The sequence below is a fragment of the Pinus tabuliformis genome, chromosome 4_1 (genome assembly GCF_031772625.1).
Source record: "Pinus tabuliformis cultivar Carrire ecotype Pingquan chromosome 4_1, CPIR1, whole genome shotgun sequence".
Taxonomy (NCBI): Eukaryota; Viridiplantae; Streptophyta; class Pinopsida; order Pinales; family Pinaceae; genus Pinus; species Pinus tabuliformis.
In genome coordinates, this window is record NC_142303.1 from 116,777,826 (window position 1) to 116,795,975 (window position 18,150).

Below are 18,150 nucleotides of genomic sequence, written 5' to 3' on the forward strand. Positions count from 1 at the left end.
ATTCACCGCTCCTGAATAATACTATGGCAATCTAGCAACATCATCTCTTCTCCAATCCTCCAAACAAAACTTTGATCTGAATATTGATTCATTGCTTCCACAATATGCTCCATTCACAACCATTTTAACTCATACACTAAAGAATCTATGCTCACAACTAGGTATGAAGCATTCCTTCTCTATGCAACCTTCACTCACTCACTCTCATACTAAACCAACCAATGCTTAGCTCCAAAATGATGCATATAAAATGTGAAGGGAAAAATTCATCTTTGGGCTAGGATCAAAGGTGCACAAATTTGATGAAATGAATCCATCAACATCACTAATTGTGCACTTAAGGTGTCCACACCCACTAGAAGACTCTTTCAACCCATTTTTACCTTTTTCAATTAGTATAGAACCTTCTAGGAATTTCCAAGTCGAATTACTCCAGAAGTGTTTGAGCAATGCAGAGAAAATTTCATTTTAAGCCTTAGTCGTAGGAACAACACTAGCTGATTTCGATTACCTACATGCATAAACATGCTTCCCTAAAACCAAGGGCCTTTCATTCGCATGTGTAAGCCTGCATGGGAGTGACTAAGGCAGATCATAAGGAAAAAAAATAGACCCTTAGCTCGATCTCTGCCACGTATTGGATCACCTTCTCCAGCATCTAAACTTACCTCCAAACTTCTTCCAAGTCCTATGAAATCTCTGCAAATAGGCCAAATATGTCTTCCATGTGCCACTTCCAAATGGACCTGGAAACTGAAAAACAAGGGTTGACAATATTTCCAACAAGTCCTCCACTCTCCACAAACACCTGCATAAGATGCAAGACCTCTAAGCAGGCTTGCAATACCTATGCAACATCATCATCATACCTATGTACTGCTCCAACAAGGTCACCTTCAATTCCTGCACTAGGTCTGAACACATTTAGCACATGAGGAACCACCACCAACATCTAAAGATTTGTATACAAACCATGTCGTGACCATCATCATAGGATCAACATCAATACCAACACATGCCAACACAAGCTAATTGTTCCATGAAGACCATAATACCAACAATATACATCATCTTGAGGTTGACATAAGTGCATGAACAACCATCAACCACATACCATATCATGTCATCATTTGATCTTCAAGGCTGACATCATAAGGTTGACATCAAATGCCAACACAACCATCCCAATGCCTACACAACAAGCTATAACCATACTATAAGGATGGCATCAATGCATCAGCTGGGCTACATAAGGTTGACATTAATGCCAACATGAGCTAGTTGCCATCATGAACCAATGCCAACATTAGCTAGTTGGACACATGAACACCATAATACCAACATCTTCCTATTTTCTTTTGAGTTCTTCTTCTTGTTTTTGTTTTCTCTTCAACTCTTCCTTTTCTTACTTCTTCTTCTTTCCTTTTCTTTTCCTAGGCTTCTTGTGCTTTATGTTATTCCTCTTCTTTCTTCAGTTGTTCTTCTTCCTCTTTCTTCCTGCTCCTTTCCTCTTCTATTGTTGATGCTAGAGTTCACCAACCTACTGACCTCTTATTCCTTGTGATTTTTTGAGCTCTTCTTCCCTCTTTCTTCTTATCTTTTTCTTCTTCTTGGAAAGAGTTACACTCCTTTCCTCCATGGTTTTTTCATATTTTTTTCCTTGTTTCTTATCCAATGGATCTTCTTGGTCATTGCTTTTATGCTTCTTTTGTTTTCCCCTTGTCATTTTCTCCTCTTTCTTTCCTTTAAGAATAGTTTCTATGGCTTGTAGGCTTATGCTTTCTTAAGAGTGTTTAGCCTACTCATCCTCCTTCTCTTACTATTCGCTCGACCCTAATTCCCTAGAAAAATTGTACCAATTTATGAATTTATCTTCATGGCTATGCTTGTTGTGAACATATGCCCAATTGAAACTTGCTTCCTTGTAGTGTGCTACCACAATCCCCTTTGGGTCTACCTATGGTGATCCAAATACACAAAGAATAATCCTTTCATTTCTTCATCTTTTGCTTCAGCCTCCTTGAAATTATCAAGGGTGTTGTTATAGACATTTTTGTGCCTAACATCATGGAGCATGAAATGTCAATAATCTGAGGGATCCAAAGTCCCTAAACATGTTGTTCTTACCCTTAGAGGAACAAGGTCTGCAAACCACAGCACTGAGAATCAGTTCTCCACCCAAAAACACTCAAAAACAGGCTATTTCTGGATCATGTCAGCTGCTCCACTGAGCATCTGCGCTGAATGTCAACTGCTCCTCCTTGTACCTGCGCTGAAGGTCAAAGCCAATGAAGGCTACCTGCGCTGGGCGAGATTGGCCAAGTGGCACAGTCATTCTGCAAGGTGTCAATTGCCCAGGAAGCTTCCAAACTGACACTTGGGTCAAGGAATTCGCCTAGTGATGAGTAAGAGGGTCTTGATCTCCAAGTGGAAGCAAGATTCTCCAAGTGGACTCAAGAACTGAAGATTAACTAAAGTGGGAGAGGACGCAAGTCAGCTTCAGGCCAGTCTCAAGATGACTCATCATTTCTCCAAAAACCTATATATAGAGCTCTCTCATGAGGTCTAAGGGGGCTGGAATTTTGTGCAAGTAAGGAAGTGCTGTTGGTTTGTGATTAGAGCTATTGGGTGTTTGCTTGAAGGAGGTGAAGAGGAGATTTCTTTCAGCTGGGAGGTGTTGCTGGATTGGGCCCATTGTGGTTGTAACTCTCTCAGAAATTTACTTCTATTATCAATAAAGTATTTGAGGTTATTCTATATGCATGTGTCTTTATGATGAATAGATGCTTGTATATTTGATTTATGCTAATCCTATAATCGATTATGGATGTATGCTTCTTGTAGTTTCCTTTTCTTGTGCTTTTACAGGATCTGTGTGTAGCTGGGCCGGTGAAAGGGCAAGGAGCTAGGAGCAAGCAGCAAGGAGTGAAGACTGGATCGACTATAAGCGCAAGATAACGGTTAGTAGATCATCCTTTTTCCCTCTCTCATCTCATAAAGAAGAAACTTTGAATAGCTTTGCATTCAGTTGTTGCTGGAGTACTATCACCTTCAGAGTAGGGATAGAGGCATTCTGCATTAGATACTTTTCCCCCCAACAAAATGGCGACTCCGCTGGGGATCGTATCTTGGTAGTTTGTTGTGTTTCTTCCTATTCATTTCATAAACAAGGAGAGTACCGAATCAAACTGTGTTTGAATCTATCAAACACAAAGTAGAGGGCAGCTACTCTGGCTCAGTTTATGAGCAAGTTTATGAGTTGAAGAGCTGATCCACAAGGACTCTAATAAGCTCTTAGTGATAGCTTTTCATCCTCCTTTACATCCCTTAGTGTGTCCTTGACTGATAGCTTCTGATTTGAGAAAAAACTGTGAATTTTTGAGCAATCTGTGACCCAGAAACCAAGACGGACGAAAGTCTCGTTCTTCATTACAGGCTGTACACTAGCAGTCTGCATTTCAGTGCAGTTCCCGAAGGGGCTACCTGCGCTGAAGGTCAAACAGGCAGTGTTACACCTGCGCTGGACCAGTCTTGACTTGAGTTCCTGGGGTTTCCTGCTGTGCCTTGATTTGTTTTCACTGTTGTTTTTGCTGTTTGCTGCCAGTTAGTAGGCCTATCTGAAACCATCTTCCTTTGTCATTATTCCGCCTTAGTTGTATAAGGAAACTGTATTTGTTCTTTTTGTATTTCTTATGTCATTTACAGTTTCCCATAACAAAAGTGAACCAGTCTTGACTTGAGTTCCTGGGGTTTCCTGCTGTGCCTTGATTTGTTTTCACTGTTGTTTTTGCTGTTTGCTGCCAGTTAGTAGGCCTATCTGAAACCATCTTCCTTTGTCATTATTCCGCCTTAGTTGTATAAGGAAACTGTATTTGTTCTTTTTGTATTTCTTATGTCATTTACAGTTTCCCATAACAAAAGTGAACCAGTCTTGCATTGACCTCTTAGATCTAGACTTGTGATTAAGTGTCGTTCTGATCTTAAGAGTTAGCTTATTTGCTGTTCATAGCTGATTGAGTTTGTCGCTTTCGTTATATGGTTTGAATTTATATATTTCTAAGTGTCGAAACAAGTAGATCGTAAGGTGTCTTTTCATTTTTGGACAAACTTGTTTGCTTTCGCTTGAAATTGAATTCAAGGTTATACAACAGCTTTCTTTTTGCATTTCATCAACATTAAGAAAGAGAAAAGAAATACTTGCATTGTGCATGTACATTTTGACAGTTTGCATGTTGATTTAGGAAAGTGCATTAGTGTGTGCTCTATGATTTGTGTGAAAAGGTGTTATCTTCCTTCTCCCTCAGTAGTTAAGGTTTTCAAAGTTGAAAGATTGAAAAGCTTGCTTATCATCTTAGATTGCATTCAAGAGTGTTTCTATACATCTCGTGGTGATCCATAAAGGCAAACTGCTAAACAAGATCAACCTTAAAATTAATTGAATTTACATAACAACGCATTGAAACATAATGCAAACATCTAGAGGTCTAAGCTAGAGACGTGTTCTGGCATCGTTAAACGTGATATCTTAGCGTTGAGTGGTTGGGTGATTCCTCCACGGTGAAGCGATAAGTATCAATACGGACTTGTGCTCCCACATACCGTCGCGTATATATTGGGAGACCCCTATAAGATCAAAGCCTTTATCCATAGGAAACCGTGTCGGCCGCCCTACTGATCGCAATGCAGTGAACACAGCATTCACGAAGATCGACCACTCGTACCGTAAAACGTATTCTGTGGTTTTGCGAAAGGTTTGGCACACCCTCTGCCTAGAACTCCAGAGCAGTTTCTTTTGGCCTTTTTCAAACTCTATAACTGAAAAAGTCCATCCGAGCATTTGTCACTTCGGGCTCGTTAAAACATCGAAGGAGACTAGAGTCATATTTAGCTTTTTATCGACTCTTAAAAAGTGAAAAAGCAAGTTGTGTCTAAGCGTCATTATAAAATTTATTTTAAACGGAACATAATCACCTCCTATTCCCGCGTTGATCTTAAAGTTGAGAACATGGAACGCCCCAACCAAGGAACTCCGCATGATGGAAGTCCTAGTCCATTCTCCTCTTGGGGAGAAGTTGGTGCGCCCCACATGGCCACATTGTCGCTTCCAGGACTGACAATTGGCCTGCCTGTTTGGCTATTCTCAACTAGTGTAGTTCCGAACACCATGGTTCCTGAGCAGTCGAGTCAACAGTTAGATGAGTCTAGAGCATCCCACCAGCCTTCTACTTCTTCTAACCCTTCCTCCAATCCTTCATCTTCAAAAGGTAGGGCTAGCAAAAGCCAAGCTCCCACGGAGAAGAAGGAAAAGAAGAAGAAAGAGAAGAAGAAGAAGGAGCCTAAGGCGACTGGGGGCAAGCAAAAGACATCTGACAAAAACCCACACACAGCACAGACCGGGCCTAAATCGCCATGTGTCATATGTAGAGGAGACCATTTCCATAGAGATTGTCCCTGTATTCCCCGGATACTAAGGGACTGGTCCCCTTATCTGCACAATTCGGGAGCATCAACCTCTGATAGCCATGTTGATTGCTTACCGTCAACCAGCGAAAGTGAAGGTTCAAGACAAAGAGGGGGAGCAAGATCCCCCTGCAGACTGTGTGAAGGCGGTCACGCCATCCACCATTGTCCCTTCTTAGACGAAGCAAAGAGAGTTTTGGAAGATCGCCCGGTTTCACCGGTAATACTTCCTCCTGGATACAAAAAACTCGTGCCAAGTACTTCGTTGGTTGAAAATACAGCTGGCCCGCTCAAGTGGTCAGCTGAAGCGTCAGTCATTGAAAGTGAACCTACTGAATCCAGACCAGACGAAAGTCTAAAGGTCGATACGGCAGTTGACCCGGTTCTTCCTTCAGAGGTTTCATCCTCAAATGACACCGTCACTGAAGACTCATCTTCAAATGACACCCTCACGGAAGAGAATAAGGATGACACCATCCAGATTCTTTTCGTCAACACAGATTCTGATGAGCATCAGGGCAATGCGCCCATTCCTTTATCACAGGAAGGAACATCGTCAGGATCGTATCCGGCTGTGTATTCGGTCCCACCACCAAGCAACCTGGTTGTGTCCTTTGATTGGAACCAATTGGTCAGACCCCGGTTACCAGCCAGTATACCATTCAGAATCATAGTCCAAGTTTATAGAATGGTGATGGCTGGAACTATCATTGATGAAGGGGCATCTGTGAGTATCCTTTCCTCTGTTGCTTGGAAAGCACTGGGTTCCCCGGTGCTTTTGCCTGAGATGAGAAATCTCTCGGGCTTTGATAAAGGAACCAGTCGACCATTAGGGATCCTCCCCAATGTGCCTGTTACATTGAAAGGGAAGACCGTTAATTTGAACGTGATGATCGTTCAAGGACCCTTGGATTATAACCTACTCCTTGGACGAGACTATATATATCGCATGGGAGCTATAGTCTCCTCACTCTTTAGAGTAATGTGTTTTCCACACGAAGGAAGGATGGTCAAGCTCGTAGACCAACTTTCATTTCCGGGATCACGCATCGCAAATAGTCAGATACCAATCCTCAATGGTCTATTCACCCAAGAAAGGTCTCCACCTCCAGTCCTCCTTCCCGATGAATGCGAGTGATTCGGAAAGATAGAACTGGAACCCAAGGGGCATGCATCCTGGTCTGCTTCGGGCAGAGGAAACCTTGGGTATAAAGTAGAATTTCCGCGAAAGAATATGACTAGTCCGTACCCCGTCCGTGGATGGAAAAGGGGTTGTTCTAGAATAGGATTCTTTTGATAAGGTTACTTGTCTGACAAGGGTCATTCAACTTTGTCTAAATAGGTAGGCTACCAAGGAAAGAGATTCTATTGCGGCAGCAAATGGTAGCCATCTTTGGGTAAAAGGCAAGCCTCACCCATTAAAACTGATGTTTTAGAGGATAAGTAGGGGCAGCCCCCAAAGAAGGGGACTCTTTTGCTGCAACAAGTAGTAACCATCTTTGAGTAACCTAATGATAGACATCGCCGAAGAAAGAGTTTCATTTGCGGCAGCAAATAAAACCATTCTTTGGGTAACCAGAAAGAGGCAAGCCCCACCCATCAAAACAAATGTTTTGAAGGATAAGTAGGGGCAGCCTTGAGATTCTACCTTATACCTAGGGGCATGCAAACCTTTTGGAGTGCAAGCAAGGGACGACTATTTATTTTTAAATTTTTAGGTCCTCCCTTTAAACCTGTAGGTCTAACCCTTTAAACTCGTAGGATTAGCCGTTTCCAAACTTGCATAAAGAAAGGATATGGGGGGCAAAGGTCAAAATTTGCCAAATTAGGAGCATAGCTTCGGGAGATAAAGCTCCATAAAAAATAGCTATCTCACATGAGACATTTCTTATCTTATGACTGGTATAACGAGCAGTTTTAGCATAACGTTCATGCTCGTTAAAAAATAAACGCAAGATCCGAGCAGTTTTAACGCGGTCTTCATGCTCGTTAAAAAATAAATACAAGTAGTGAGCAATGTTTCCTCCAGAGTTTAAGCTCATTTTTATCTAAAAAAAGAACCTATTCTGGTAAATAACCATTGTGATCGTAAATTTATTAGCCATAAAAGCCTTGGTCGTGTTTGCACCTGCCACCTCCATTCCATTTGGCCTATCGTTCACCTCCATATGATTGTTTACCCATTTTGAGGAACAGCTGCGAAGAGTGATTTCACTTAGCCATCCTTGTGACACTGCCGTGATTGGAAAATTCCAACTTGTACCTGGAATTTGCTGCTATCCCTGTTTATCACTCGTTCCTCAAAAGACGAGTCTTCTTTGAGATATTTTCATCTGACTCGTAAAATATGAAAAGTTTGCCGAGTTTTGGCCTTCCAGCTCGTTAAAAGGACCGGAAGAGCTATCCCTCCTCTAGATTTTAATCTTTTTGGACTTGAGGGATTATTGCACAAAAAGGTCGAGCGCTTGTTTTATTCGGCTCGTTGAAGTTATCGAAAATTCATCCCTTCTGTATTGTTTTATACTTTTTCGGACTTAAGGGATTAGATGACGAAAAAGGAATTTTGGAGTTAACTTTCTGTACCTTTTCAGACTCTCTAAAAATGAAAAGGACCGAGTTGTCTTTGTCGCTAGACTCGTTAAAATGATTAATTAGCGACAAACTTGTCTTTAGACGAGAACGAGTTTCCCTATCGTTAGGCTCGTTAAAACATAGCGATGGGCTTGCCCGAAGGGCAGGTTATAGAACACGCATATGTTATCCTCCTCAAGCTTGACAAAAGTAAAGAGGTACTGGTCAGAAATGACTGGGGAAAAATTGGGAGAACCTCGAAGCTTTGATGGTAGCAAGTCACTCTTGAACATGACACTTTGTCCTCCGTACCACATTGGGTTGGGTTGTTTCATTCACCGGTCTCATCACCATGGTCCTCGCCAAACCATCCGTATCTGGGGTAATGCTACCGATCCATCACATTAGTGTCTTTATATGTTCAAGAGATGTGTTCAGAAAGAGTCAACCATGTCCCATCCACTGACATACATTATCCTTCATCCACCCATGATCGCCACCCTGAATCATATCTCACAATTTGTTTTCACCTCCACTAAAGTCATTAGCTCCGCTCCGTGTCACTGATGTGGGATTCATTAATGCCCTCCTTTGACGGATCGCTTCTTGTCGACTTCAGCTCATTATCCAAGAAGTTGATCTAGGAACACCCCCCCAGTACTTTGAAGCTTGCATGCCTCAATGGCAAGTTTCTCACTTCCGGCGACGGTATACATCAATGACCTTCGACCAGGAGATTTTGCGTGGTGTTCGACGCCAAGTCCTTTATTCACACCACGTGAATTGTACTGTAGTACCTTGAGGGTCATTGTCATTATTGGTGATTCCTCTCGCGCTTGTTAACGGTTTACATTATTGACCGGTAATCAAGCGATGTCTTTCCATGTTCGACTTCAGCGTAATTCTCACATGGATCGACTTGTACTTAGAGTGAAGATCGAACGAGATTGAAGACCCCGGATCTAGTTTCATCCATCCGGGCTGCGATATATATTCAGGAAATATAAAGACATTTGATATGTACATCATTACAGCAGATGATCATCCTACTCAAAGGATGATAATTTCAGCAGAGAATTATCAGTCTATCATCAGACGGTCGTCTGTTATATGTACCAAAATGAATTTATAAAGCTGAGCATGGGAATGCCCGCCTCAGCTAGATCATGAAAGCAGAATGAAAAATAATGTATTGTATTGTATTTTATTGCAGGGTACCTCTCAGCCGATTGAATGAACTTCGGATCCTCCTAATAAAGCATTTCACCCGATAAACGACCTCATACTTTAGGGGGCAACTGTTATAGACATTTTTGTCCGTAACAGCATGGAGCATGAAATGTCAATAATCTGAGGGATCGAAAGTCCCTAAACATGTTGTTCTTACCCTTAGAGGAACAAGGTCTGCAAACCACAACACTGAGAATCAGTTCTCCACCCAAAAACACTCAAAAACAGGCTATTTCTGGATCATGTCAGCTGCTCCACTGAGCATCTGCGCTGAATGTCAACTGCTCCTCCTTGTACCTGTGTTGAAGGTCAAAACCAATGAAGGCTACCTGCGCTGGGCGAGATTGGCCAAGTGGCACAGTGATTCTGCAAGGTGTCAACTGCCCAGGAAGCTTCCAAACTGACACTTGGGTCAAGGAATTCGCCTAGTGATGAGTAAGAGGGTCTTGATCTCCAAGTGGAAGCAATATTCTCCAAGTGGACTCAAGAACTGAAGATTAACTAAAGTGGGAGAGGACACAAGTCAGCTTCAGGCCAGTCTCAAGATGACTCATCCTTTCTCCAAAAACCTATATATAGAGCTCTCTCATGAGGTCTAAGGGGGCTGGAATTTTGTGCAAGTAAGGAAGTGCTGTTGGTTTGTGATTAGAGCTATTGGGTGTTTGCTTGAAGGAGGTGAAGAGGAGATTTCTTTCAGCTGGGAGGTGTTGCTGGATTGGGCCCATTGTGGTTGTAACTCTCTCAGAACTTTACTTCTATTATCAATAAAGTATTTGAGGTTCTTCTATATGCATGTGTCTTTATGATGAATAGATGCTTGTATATTTGATTTATGCTAATCCTATAATCGATTATGGATGTATGCTTCTTGTAGTTTCCTTTGCTTGTGCTTTTACAGGATCTGTGTGTAGCTGGGCCGGTGAAAGGGCAAGGAGCTAGGAGCAAGCAGCAAGGAGTGAAGACTGGATCGACTATAAGCGCAAGATAACGGTTAGTATATCATCCTTTTCTTCCCTCTCTCATCTCATAAAGAAGAAACTTTGAATAGCTTTGCATTCAGTTGTTGCTGGAGTACTATCACCTTCAGAGTAGGGATAGAGGCATTCTTCATTAGATACTTTTGCCCCCAACAGGTGTATGCTCCAATATTCAAAGGGAAGGAGGGATAAGGACTTTTATTGCCTTTGTTTAGTGTTTTAGAGAACCTTGTGGTCATTTGATAGAAAACGTCCTATAGGAGAAGTCTATCCATCACCAAGTTGGGGAGAGCATGAGGGAGCTTATAGGAGCCAAAAAATATGATGAGGTTACCATATTCGATGGAAAACCAATCTGTCACTCTAATGATTGTTTCCTTAGCCCTCTTGGACATGCAATGAGCATATTCCCCAAAGATCAATTGGTAAAAAGGAGAAATAAATGACTTGGAATTTATTTCATGCATACTCTTGTATCATGGGTCCCAAAATATCTTATAATGGAGGTACACAAGCTCTAAAATCTCAAGGGTCTAGTTGTAGCTCCACCCCTCAAAATAACATCTCGCGCATACCCCATCTAGGAGGTATGATTCCATATAAAATTATGATAGTTGGTCCTTCTCCAGTTTATTTATTGCCTATATATTAGATCTTAGAGCTAAAGCCAGGATGCTTTCCTAGTTGAAAATAATTCCTCTAGTAGCAACCATGTACATAATAGGGAACCATGTTCCAAGGAAGGTGTCGATATTTGACCTGCCATATAGCCAGTTCATCATTGTTGCCAAAATATGATAGAGTTTCCTAGGGCCCTATGTCCTATATACATGATCAGCCTTGACCCAAAACTTGGAGGGTCTTGCCACGATGACTTTAGAATATCTTTCGTTGACATCTAGAAGTCTAATAGCCACCTAGTGTTGAAGGATTCTTCTCGTTGTAGTATTTTATATTGTGTGGAAATATATTTAGCAATTTAAGAAGTGAAAGATTTTCTTGTGTGACTCCTTATAACCCATCGATCCGTATTAGTATTTTGTAGTATCTAGAGAATGGTTTTCGCACATGGGAATACTGGTGGATGTATGGCCACTTTATGCAACCATAACCTCTTGATGTTGATATATACTCTGAAGTCCTCTTGGTTCTAGGGAATGTCTCTCTTTGAGAACTCTAAATAGATGTCAAACAATGAGAGCTTGGTGGTTTTGTTGATATTTCATGTCGTGTCCATGTAGATTAGTGGTGGTGGTCCTTATGAAATTTCAAGGACATTTCTCTATGCACTTTTGTGGGAAGTCTTAACCACCAAAGGTGCCATATCTCTAGAGAAAGGTGATATTAATATACAATCCAGATCAATGTCAGCCTGCATTTCGAACAAGCAATCCCAATATGAGAATGACAACAAATAATAACAACCAAAGTAATAATTCTTTGAAATATGAAGGTTGGACTAGAAATCTTGAGCTTGGAACTCGGTTTAAAGGAGAGGTCATTGGGTCGCTCAATTATGGGGTCGAAAATTTTAACGAAAGTAAACTAGCAAATTAGTGACTTGATAGCTTGACAAAACCGGAGGTAACTAGGTTGTGCGATTAGGGAGGTCACTAGGTCATGCAATTAGTGAGGTTGCTAAGTAGCAAGATGAGGTGGGTCGCTAAGTCTTAAGATTACGTGGGTCATGAAGTCATAGGTTAGAGCCTATTGCGTTTTTTAGAAGTGTCACTTGGCTTCCTTTGGTAGCTAGGTGGTGAAATCATAACTCAAGAGGGCAAAGGAAAATTCAAGGGTTAGTTTCACACTTTACAAGGGTACAGGGAATCAATGGTGATAGAAAGTAAGGAGATGCACTTCAAATGAGAGACAGGAATTAAGAAATGGTATGTTGAATGGAAGAATGGATATCAGGAGGGTTTTGGGGAGATTTTGGCTTTGAAATGACTCATAAAGGTGAGTAAGTCCTAGTTAGAAGGAAAATGTAGAGCCTGGGTGGAAAAATGAGACACATGGCAGGAAACATGATTATGGGGAAGGTGTAAGGACTCCTACCTAGATAAAAGTAGTCACACACCTTCAAGGTCACCAAGTTCACCTACTTCGAGCACTACAATCAACTAATGAATGACAAATGAGTGAGCAGTGTATATATAAGAAGGGTCACACATGTGAAATTTTGGAGGTCTCTAGGACGCAATTTAGTGTGGGTCATAGACCATGACCTATAATACCTCTCAACATAGAGACTATGTGACTTAAGGGGCTTAATATCCTCAAGGTTGCAATGTCACAGGATATTATGGGTCACAAGATGAAAGGTCAATGGGAGTGTGACCTTGCGACTTGAGCTTAGTAGTCAATACAAGTCGCTAGGTCGCCAGGTCACTGATTTTATAATTTTATGAGTTGTGTGACCTGGAGGACCTATGACTTAGAAACTTTGGACAAATCAAGTGTGATTAAAATAGGTCGCGGCGTCGAAATTTTACATATGAGGGTATCGATTCCAGACACAACATGAGACCTTAAGGGAGATTTAAGATTTGATCTTGTAACTTGAACTATTCTCAGGTGATTGAATAAAATCTGACTTGATACCAGAGATGTGAAAACTTGTTAAGGTGTAGACAAAGGAGAGAAGTCTAGTAAAGGAAGGTGGGCTCCAAAATTTTGAAGGGGTCAAATTTTAGAATTGTTGTAGTGACTACAACAAGTTCTCATTAGATGTAAGGAAGAAAATATTTCAATAAGTCATGAGAAATGTTTTATGATGTTTAATGAGGGAATTGTTTTGGGCCACCATATTTCAAGTGACTGAATTAAGGTGGATACATCTAAGGTAGAAGTAATTTCTAAATTTTCAATTCTTGTCAAAGAGAGTTTATAAGTTTTCTTCGTTTCACAATATATTGTAGAAGATTCATTAAAAAATTCACAAAAATAGCCTCTCCAATTTTTTAACTTTTTACAAAAGATTGCGATTTTGTTTGGCATTATGACTTGCCAGAAAGCATTTGAATGATTTGAGCAGAAAATCACTAAAGTGTCAATATTAAGAGGGCCTAATTGGTCTCTCCCTTTTCATATTTCAACTTATGTTTTAGATACAACTTTAGGAGTTGTGGAGTGACAAAAATATCTAACTCCTTATGTTATTTATTACACAAGTAAAATTTCACTCCTGCAGAGTTAAATTACATTGTAATAGGAAAAAAAAATAGTTGTAATGCATCTCATAATAAATCTTGACATTATATCACTAATTATGAAACTTTCATTCATAGAGATCATTTTTCTATTAGATATTTAATGAATAAACCAATTACTAATGTTAGGATTACTAGATGGTTGTTGTTGTTACAGGAATTCAATATTACTATTTTGGATTGGCCAGGAAAAGAGAACATAGTTGCTTATTTCATTTCTAAAATGAAGAATGCTATGTTTGCATTGTGATACAGGTGTTGTCACTGATGGCAACTCACTTAGATGAAAGATCACAGTACATCATGTCAACAATAAAGAATTACAGATCAGACTACAAAGAATGAAGAAAGAGAGGTATATGTAGGTTCAACTTGACCAAGTTGTGTATACACGCAGGTTCACTGAACAAAAGCAGCACATACATACACACGCACTTTCACAAAAGGAAAAGCGTGTATATCTTGGAAAACTAAGTTTTTGGTTTGAGGTATTTGGTCCAAGGTATTCTAATCCAATGTATTGGTCAGAGGTATTTGGTCCGAGGTATTGGCCCTAGGTATTTGGTCCAAGGTATTGGTCCTAAGTGGTTTTGATCCATGGTATTGAGAAAGGCCTAAAACTATATAAGGAGGAGAAGATAATTAGGCCAAGGTGGGAAAGTATCAAATATTTGATGAAGTGTGAGATCTAGTATGCAAGTTATTGGCTTATGGTGCTTTTCTTAATCTGAACCAAGGATGAACCTTAATGGTTGATGAGGGATAAGATCTAATGATGGATCAAGATCTTAAGACTTGAAATGAATTATCATTATATGGTTTGATCATGTATAGTCTAGATCTGAATACTGACACATGTGTTATTCTGTAAATGTTATGATCTAGGTATAACTAAAGTCTAGAATAGCTGCAAATTTATGAATTAATATTTACATATGTTTACGCTGGTTGGCTTTGATAAAAGAGTGTATACACGCTAGTTCGAAACATGGAAGTAGCATATACCTTATGAAGTATGTTTCAATTGTTTTTGTTTACTATTGCAGATTTCTGGGTTTCTGCTTTAGGTTCTAGTGACAGTATTCCGAATGATCAGATTCAGGTTATCATGATTGCGTTTTAGTGATTGGTTGATGCAGATGTACTTGATGATTGTATTGCATTTATGACGTTGTTGATGGGTCCAGTGTGAAAATTAGATGAAACATGGCCTTCAAATTATGGTTTTGTGTTCCAGGAGTATCCAGTCTAAAAATTTATGAAACATGGTCCCTGGAGGAAGAAAGAAGGTTGTAGCCTTCTATAGGTTAGCGCCTACGTACTAGTAAACATATTGGCTACAAGAGCTAGGGGGTTGTAGCTCCCTTCCAGTAGAAGCTGGAGAACGAGAGAAGGTTGTAGCCTTCTGCAGGTGGGTTCCTACATAATGGTATGAGTTTGCACCATTACAAGATTGTAAATAGGTTTTTCTTATACTAAAAGAAGATAGCAGCAGGTGATTTTTGTCTTACATTGGGTTTCCACCTTAAATCTTAGTGTTCATGTGTGTTTCTTATGTGTGATGGTTTGTTCTGATATTACTGCACATGGTTATTGTTAATATGGTTAATGAAGTACTAATGCACTGATTAAATATCAACATATGATGAATTAACTGAATCATAAGTTTGTTGGATATACGATGGTTGCCTTAAATACAGTTGCATGTACATGCAAGTTACATTCATTGAAGTAGCGTATATAAATTAGAATATGAAAAGAAAAAGTTATTGATTTGCTAATACTGATTCACCCCCCACTCTCAGTATTATTTCCAACATGCTAATAGTAATACTCCTATAAAATATAATTTTCCTAATGAATATATTTTTGCAGTGTCTACCAAAACTCCTTGTTTTGCAGATATTGTTAACTATTTTCCTACAAGAAAGTTTCCCCCACAATCATCAGCCATAGAATAGCATAAAGTTATCAAATACAATGCACCTTACTCTTGGATAGATGGGGAATTGTAACTGGACCTGGTTTAATCATCTAAATATGTGTGTGAGGAGACGAAGTACCAGAAATATTAAAAGCTTGCCATGATGAACCATGTGGAGGACACTTTCTCGATAAAATAATTTCTTATAAAGTCATGCTTTTGGGATATTATTGGCCTTCTCTTTTTAAATATGCCAAGGAATATGTAAAGAGATGCTATAACTACCAAAGAATGGGAAGAGTTCCTGCCAAAAATTACTGGTGAAGATCGGGTCGCGATCGGACACAATAGAAGTGGGCATGCCATGCAATTTGAAGATCTGATCCATGAAAGTTTGAGCAACCAAAGTTGGTGTAAACGGTTGGGGTAGGGCGCAGAAATGAGCATACTTCGACAGTCGGTCCACAACCACCATGATGACTGACTTGTTCCGAGACTTTGGAAGACCTGTAATGAAATCCGTGGAGACCTCCATCCAAATTGATGCCGGAATGGGAAATGGTTGTAATGTGCCTGGTGTGTTGACAATTTCCCCTTTGTGGCGTTGACAGACGTCACATTCTGCTACGAAAGTAAGGATGTTTTGTTTCATGCCGGTCCAAAAAAAGGATCTTCTGGTGCGAGCATACGTCTTCTGAAAGCCCGAATGTCCTGCAATGGGAGATGAGTGCAATTCTGCCAAAATGGGACTTTTGAGGGTGGATGTTGGTGATATTACGACTCTGTCCTTGTAGCGAAGAATATCATTCTGCCACAAGTAGCCCTTGTTGGAATTAGGATCTACCTGCAATTGAGAAATGAGTTGGGAGAGCCCGGGATGTGAAAACCATTCTCTGCGAGCCTCTTCAATCCAGTCTGGAATGGGGAGGGAAATTGTGAGTAGAGTACTTTCCTCCTCAAATTGGTGTGACAATGCATCTGCTACACTGTTGTCTTTCCCTTTCTTGTAAATGATCTCATAATCATATCCCAACATTTTGGCTAACCATTTATTTTGTTGTGGGGAAGATAGGCGTTGCTCCAAAAAATATTTAAGACTGTGATGATCTACGTGGATTTGGAAACGTCGCCCCAGCAAGTAAGGTTGCCAAGTCTCGACTGCATGTAAGATGGCCATCATTTCCTTCTCGTAGGTAGATTGGCCCAGATTCCTCCCACTTAGTTGTTGGCTGGTGAAGGCCAATGGTCGCCCTTCCTGCATTAAGACCGCTCCAATACCTATACCCGAAGCATCACATTCAATGAAAAAGGATTTGGTGAAGTCAGGTAGTGCTAAGACGGGAGTGGAACACATGGCGGTTTTGAGAGCGGTAAATGCCTGTTGTGCTTCCTCGTTCCAGAAGAAGGAATTTTTCTTTAGGAGTTGAGTTAGGGGTTTTGCTATGCGGCCATAGTTGCAGACAAATTTACGATAATAGCCTGTGAGACCCAAAAATCCTCTCAAGCTTTTCAAGGTCTTAGGTTGAGGCCATTCTTGCATTGCCTGGATCTTTTTTGGGGTCCACCTTGACACCTTCACGCCCCACAATGTGGCCCAAATACTCAACTTCTTCCATGCCAAACGAACACTTAGACATCTTGACAAATAATTTATGCATGCGGAGCAGTCGCAATAGTAGATCTACATGTTGAAGATGTGCCACCCAAGTGCCACTATAGATGAGGATGTCATCGCAGAAGACAAGGACAAATTTTCTGAGATATGGTTTGAGGAGGTGATTCATAAGGCTCTGAAAAGTAGAGGGGGCATTACAGAGACCAAATGGCATGACCAGGAACTCATAATGGCCTTCATGAGTTCTGAAAGCCGTCTTGGGAATGTCGACTTCCTTCATGCGAATTTGGTGGTAGCCTGAGCGAAGATCCATCTTAGTGAAGGATTGAGCCCCATTGAGTTCGTCCAGCAAATCGTCAACCACCGGAATGGGAAATTTATCTTTGACTGTCAACTTATTGAGGGCCCTAAAGTCGGGACACATCCGCCACTCCCCATCTTTCTTGAGGACCATGACCACTGGGGATGAATAAGGACTAATGCTGGTACGAATGACACTTGCTTCCAACAATTCCTTGATGATTTTTTCTATTTCATTCTTTTGGGTGAATGGATATCTGTATGGCCGCACATTTGGGGGTTGGGCCCCTGGAACCAATGTGATGCTATGATCATGTTCCCCTCGCGAGGGTGGAAGCTCATGAGGCTTGTCAAAGACCGTCCGATGTTTATTTAAAATCTGTTGCATCTCAGGATGAATTGGTAGAGACATGGTGTCGACTACCTGGATGGCATTAAATTGAGCTACCACTCCATGATGGCCCTTTTTTTAACAATTTTTCCATCCTATGCGAGCTGATGATAGAGGGGGCTCCCGCCTGTAGTCCACGGAGGGTATGTGTGGAGTTGTTCTGCTTAAAACTCATATATAACTCCTGGAAATCCATTGTGATTGGCCCAAGAGTGCGGAGCCATTCCGCGCCTAGGACAATGTCGCAACCCCCCATGTGTATTGCAAACATGTGGGTTTTCAATTGATAATCCCCCATTCTAAGTTTGACATTTTCACAGCGACCTTCACATTTCATTGTGCCCCCATCTGCAATCTGGACTTGGAAGTTAGAAACTGCCTGGACAAAACAATGTGCTGCTTCAGCGATCTTTTGATGGATGAAATTATGGGTACTTCCACTATCAATCAAGACTACTACTGGGCGATGTTTA